Genomic DNA, 6,297 nt, shown 5'->3' with positions numbered 1-6,297 from the left:
GCGTCGGACGACGCAGCGGCGACGCATGCGTCATGCGCCCCTATATTTAACATGGGGGACGCATACGTTTTTGTGTGATGCGTTGTGCGACGCATGCGGTTTTTTTGCCGCAAGCGTCGGGCCAAGAAAATGCAACAAGTTGCATTTTTCTTGCGTCCAAATTTCGGCAAAAAACGATGCATGCATCGCAAGACGCAGCGTTTTTGCATGCGTTTTCATTTGCGTTGTGCGTTGCGTCGCCGAGGCAGCGGCACACAACGCAAATGTGAACGTAGCCTTACACTGAGCAGCTCCTAGCACTGAGCAGGTCCTAGCACTGAGCAGCTCCTAACACTGAGCAGCTCCAAGCACTGAACGGTTCCTAGCAGTGAGCAGTTCCTAGCAGTGAGCAGCTCCTAGCAGTGAGCAGCTCCTAGCACTGAGCAGTTCCTAGCAGTGAGCAGCTCCTAGCAGTGAGCAGCTCCTAACACTGAGCAGTTCCTAGCAGTGAGCAGCTCTTAGCATTGAGCAGTTCCTAGCAGTGAGCAGCTCTTAGCATTGAGCAGTTCCTAGCAGTGAGCAGCACCTAGCACTGAGCAGTTCCTAGCAGTGAGCAGCTCCTAGCACTGAGCAGCTCCTAGCAGTGAGCAGTTCCTAGCAGCTCCTAACACTGAGCAGTTCCTAGCACTGAGCAGCACCTAGCACTGAGCAGTTCCTAGCAGTGAGCAGCTCCTAGCACTGAGCAGCTCCTAGCACTGAGCAGCTCCTAGCACTGAGCAGCTCCTAGCAGTGAGCAGTTCCTAGCACTGAGCAGTTCCTAGCAGTGAGCAGCTCCTAGCATTGAGCAGCTCCTAACACTGAGCAGCTCCTAACACTGAGCAGTTCCTAGCACTGAGCAGCTCCTAACAGCGAGCAGTTCCTAGCAGTGAGCAGTTCCTAGCACTGAGCAGTTCCTAGAAGTGAGCAGTTCCTAGCAGTGAGCAGCTCCTACCACTGAGCAGCTCCTAGCACTGAGCAGTTCCTAGCAGTGAGCAGTTCCTAGCAGTGAACAGCTCCTAACACTGAGCAGCTCCTAGCACTGAGCAGTTCCTAGCAGTGAGCAGTTCCTAGCACTGAGCAGTTCCTAGCAGTGAGCAGCTCCTAGCACTGAGTAGTTCCTATCACTGACCAGCTCTTAGTATTGAGCAGTTCCTAGCACTGAGCAGTTCCTAGCACTGAGCAGCTCCTAGCACTGAGCAGTTCCTAGCACTGAGCAGTTCCTAACAGCGAGCAGTTCCTAGCAGTGAGCAGCTCCTAGCAGTGAGCAGCTCCTAGCACAGAGCAGTTCCTAGCAGTGAGCAGCTCCTAGCAGTGAGCAGTTCCTAGCAGTGAGCAGCTCCTAGCACTGAGCAGTTCCTAGCAGTGAGCAGCTCCTAGCACTGAGCAGTTCCTAGCACTGAGCAGTTCCTAGCAGTGAGCAGCTCCTAGCACTGAGTAGTTCCTATCACTGACCAGCTCTTAGTATTGAGCAGTTCCTAGCACTGAGCAGTTCCTAGCACTGAGCAGCTCCTAGCACTGAGCAGTTCCTAACAGCGAGCAGTTCCTAGCAGTGAGCAGCTCCTAGCACAGAGCAGTTCCTAGCACAGAGCAGCTCCTAGCAGTGAGCAGCTCCTAGCACTGAGCAGTTCCTAGCAGTGAGCAGCTCCTAACAGTGAGCAGTTCCTAGCAGTGAGCAGTTCTTAGCAGTGAGCAGCTCCTAGCACTGAGCAGTTCTTTGCACTTTACAGTTCCTAGCAGTGAGCAGCTCCTAGCACTGAACAGTTCCTAGCAGTGAGCAGCTCCTAGCAGTGAGCAGCTCCGAGCACTGAGCAGTTCCTAGCACTGAGCAGTTCCTAGCAGTGAGGAGCTCCTAGCACTGAGCAGTTCCTAGCAGTGAGCAGCTCCTAGCAGTGAGCAGTTCCTAGCAGTGAGCAGCTCTTAGCATTGAGCAGTTCCTAGCAGTGAGCAGCTCCTAGCACTGAGCAGTTCCTAGCACTGAACAGTTCCTAGCAGTGAGCAGTTCCTAGCAGTGAGCAGTTCCTAGCAGTGAGCAGCTCTTAGCATTGAGCAGTTCATAGCACGGAGCAGCTCCTAACACTGAGCATTTCCTAGCAGTGAGCAGCTCCTAGCAGTGAGCAGTTCCTTGCAGTGAGCAGTTCCTAGCACTGAGCAGTTCCTAGCATTGAGCAGTACCTATCAGTGAGCAGCTCCTAGCACTGAGCAGCTCCTAGAACTGAGCAGTTCCTAGCACTGAGCAGCTCCTAGAACTGAGCAGCTCCTAGCAGTGAGCAGCCCCTAGCACTGAGCAGTTCCTAGCACTGAGCAGTTCCTAGCAGTGAGCAGCTCCTAGAACTGAGCAGTTCCTAGCAGTGAGCAGCTCCTAGCAGTGAGCAGCTCCTAGAACTGAGCAGTTCCTAGCACTGAGCAGTTCCTAGCAGTGAGCAGCCCCTAGCACTGAGCAGTTCCTAGCATTGAGCAGTTCCTAGCAGTGAGCAGCTCCTAGCAGTGAGCAGTTCCTAGCACTGAGCAGCTCCTAGCACTGAGTACTTCCTAGCAGTGAGCAGTTCCTAGCACTGAGCAGTTCCTTGCACTGAGCAGCTCCTAGCACTGAGCAGTTCCTAGCACTGAGCAGTTCCTAGCACTGAGCAGTTCCTAGCACTGAGCAGCTCCTAGCACTGAGCAGTTCTTAGCACTGAGCAGTTCTTAGCACTGAGCAGTTCTTGGAAGTGAGCAGTTCCTAGCAGTGAGCAGCTCCTAAGGCTACGTTCACATTAGCGTTTTGCGTGTTTGCGTCGGTTTTGCGTCGGGCGACGCAGCGGCGACGCATGCGTCATGCGCCCCTATATTTAACATGGGGGACGCATACGTTTTTGTGTGATGCGTTGTGCGACGCATGGGGTTTTTTTGCCGCAAGCATCGGGCCAAGAAATTGCAACAAGTTGCATTTTTCTTGCGTCCAAATTTCGGCAAAAAACGATGCATGCATCGCAAGACGCAGCGTTTTTGCATGCGTTTTCATTTGCGTTGTGCGTTGCGTCGCCGATGCAGCGGCGCACAACGCAAATGTGAACGTAGCCTTACACTGAGCAGCTCCTAGCACTGAGCAGGTCCTAGCACTGAGCAGCTCCTAACACTGAGCAGCTCCTAGCACTGAACGGTTCCTAGCAGTGAGCAGTTCCTAGCAGTGAGCAGCTCCTAGCAGTGAGCAGCTTCCAGCACTGAGCAGCCCCTAGCACTGAGCAGTTCCTAGCAGTGAGCAGCTCTTAGCATTGAGCAGTTCCTAGCAGTGAGCAGCACCTAGCACTGAGCAGTTCCTAGCAGTGAGCAGTTCCTAGCACTGAGCAGCTCCTAACACTGAGCAGTTCCTAGCACTGAGCAGTTCCTAGCACTGAGCAGTTCCTAACACTGAGCAGCTCCTAGCACTGAGCAGTTCCTAGCACAGAGCAGTTCCTAGCAGTGAGCAGCTCCTAGCACTGAGCAGTTCCTAGCACTGAGCAGTTCCTAGCACTGAGCAGTTCCTAACACTGAGCAGCTCCTAGCACTGAGCAGTTCCTAGCACTGAGCAGTTCCTAGCAGTGAGCAGCTCCTAGCACTGAGCAGTTCCTAGCACTGAGCAGTTCCTAGCACTGAGCAGTTCCTAACACTGAGCAGCTCCTAGCACTGAGCAGTTCCTAGCACAGAGCAGTTCCTAGCAGTGAGCAGCTCCTGACAGTGAGCAGTTCCGAGCAGTGAACAGTTCTTAGCAGTGAGCAGTTCCTAGCACTGAGTAGTTCCTAGCAGTGAGCAGTTACTAGCACTGAGCAGTTCCTAGCACTGAGCAGCTCCTAGCACTGAGCAGTTCCTAGCACTGAGCAGTTCCTAGCACTGAGCAGTTCCTAGCAGTGAGCAGCTCCTAGCACAGAGCAGTTCCTAGCAGTGAGCAGCTCCTGACAGTGAGCAGTTCCGAGCAGTGAACAGTTCTTAGCAGTGAGCAGTTCCTAGCACTGAGTAGTTCCTAGCAGTGAGCAGTTCCTAGCACTGAGCAGTTCCTAGCACTGAGCAGCTCCTAGCACTGAGCAGTTCCTAGCACTGAGCAGTTCCTAGCACTGAGCAGTTCCTAGCAGTGAGCAGCTCCTAGTAGTGAGCAGTTCCTAGCAGTGAGCAGTTCCTAGCAGTGAGCAGCTCCTAGTAGTGAGCAGTTCCTAGCAGTGAGCAGTTCCTATCAGTGAGCAGTTCCTAGCAGTGAGCAGTTCCTAGCACTGAGCAGTTCCTAGCAGTGAGCAGTTCCTAGCAGTGAGCAGTTCCTAGCAGTGAACAGTTCTTAGCAGTGAGCAGTTCCTAGCACTGAGCAGTTCCTAGCAGTGAGCAGTTCCTAGCACTGAGCAGTTCCTAGCAGTGAGCAGTTCCTAGCACTGAGCAGTTCCTAGCAGTGAGCAGTTCCTAGCACTGAGCAGTTCCTAGCAGTGAGCAGTTCCTAGCAGTGAGCAGTTCCTAGCAGTGAGCAGTTCCTAGCACTGAGCAGCTCCTAGCAGTGAGCAGTTCCTAGCACTGAGCAGTTCCTAGCAGTGAACAGTTCTTAGCAGCGAGCAGTTCCTAGCAGTGAGCAGTTCCTAGCACTGAGCAGTTCCTAGCAGTGAGCAGTTCCTAGCAGTGAGCAGTTCCTAGCAGTGAACAGTTCTTAGCAGTGAGCAGTTCCTAGCACTGAGCAGCTCCTAGCAGTGAGCAGTTCCTAGCACTGAGCAGTTCCTAGCACTGAGCAGTTCCTAGCAGTGAGCAGCTCCTAGCACAGAGCAGTTCCTAGCAGTGAGCAGCTCCTGACAGTGAGCAGTTCCGAGCAGTGAACAGTTCTTAGCAGTGAGCAGTTCCTAGCACTGAGTAGTTCCTAGCAGTGAGCAGTTCCTAGCACTGAGCAGTTCCTAGCACTGAGCAGTTCCTAGCACTGAGCAGTTCCTAGCACTGAGCAGTTCCTAGCAGTGAGCAGTTCCTAGCAGTGAGCAGCTCCTAGTAGTGAGCAGTTCCTAGCAGTGAGCAGTTCCTAGCAGTGAGCAGCTCCTAGTAGTGAGCAGTTCCTAGCAGTGAGCAGTTCCTATCAGTGAGCAGTTCCTAGCAGTGAGCAGTTCCTAGCACTGAGCAGTTCCTAGCAGTGAGCAGTTCCTAGCAGTGAGCAGTTCCTAGCAGTGAACAGTTCTTAGCAGTGAGCAGTTCCTAGCACTGAGCAGTTCCTAGCAGTGAGCAGTTCCTAGCACTGAGCAGTTCCTAGCAGTGAGCAGTTCCTAGCACTGAGCAGTTCCTAGCAGTGAGCAGTTCCTAGCACTGAGCAGTTCCTAGCAGTGAGCAGTTCCTAGCAGTGAGCAGTTCCTAGCAGTGAGCAGTTCCTAGCACTGAGCAGCTCCTAGCAGTGAGCAGTTCCTAGCACTGAGCAGTTCCTAGCAGTGAACAGTTCTTAGCAGCGAGCAGTTCCTAGCAGTGAGCAGTTCCTAGCACTGAGCAGTTCCTAGCAGTGAGCAGTTCCTAGCAGTGAGCAGTTCCTAGCAGTGAACAGTTCCTAGCACTGAGCAGTTCCTAGCACTGAGCAGTTCCTAGCACTGAGCAGTTCCTAGCACTGAGCAGTTCCTAGCAGTGAGCAGTTCCTAGCACTGAGCAGTTCCTAGCACTGAGCAGTTCCTAGCAGTGAGCAGTTCCTAACATTGAGCAGCTCCTAGCACTGAGCAGTTCCTAACACTGAGCAATTCCTAACACTGAGCAGCTCCTAGCTAGAAAACCCTTTTAACCCCTTGCCGACATCCCTTTCCCCTATACTTTACCGGTAACTGCTGCACACGACCGGATTGCCCCACAGGTGAGTATAATAAAAGATCTATTTTTGTGTTGCATTATAGAATGCTGTATATCAACCCTGAAAGATGATGGCTGTATCTCATATTCGTCAAACCTGGTGACAGGTTCCCTTTAAATGTTGCTGTCAATCACCAATGGTGCTGTTAAGAGAGTGGGAGTGCGTCATTCCTTGGCTACCCTAAAACATGATCACAGGTTCAAGTCTCCTAAAGGGTCTAAGAAATGCAGCAAAAAGTGAAAAAAAGTTTTAAAAAAACTGAGCCTTCATATATTTATGTGGACAGGAAAATAAAAAAAGGTATGACTCTTAGAAGAAGGGGAGGAAAAAAACAGAAATTGACTATGTCGGGAAGGGGTTAAGCTGCCTAAATAACAGGATAACTACTGTATATCCACTGGTCCCCTATCTGAACATATACATCAGGAGACCAGTAGAGGGCAGCACATCTCATCTATCAAGGCCTTTGTCTCCTGTCATATTGC

Source organism: Ranitomeya imitator, chromosome 1 (genome assembly GCF_032444005.1).
Source record: "Ranitomeya imitator isolate aRanImi1 chromosome 1, aRanImi1.pri, whole genome shotgun sequence".
Taxonomy (NCBI): Eukaryota; Metazoa; Chordata; class Amphibia; order Anura; family Dendrobatidae; genus Ranitomeya; species Ranitomeya imitator.
Note: the sequence above shows the minus strand (reverse complement) of the source record.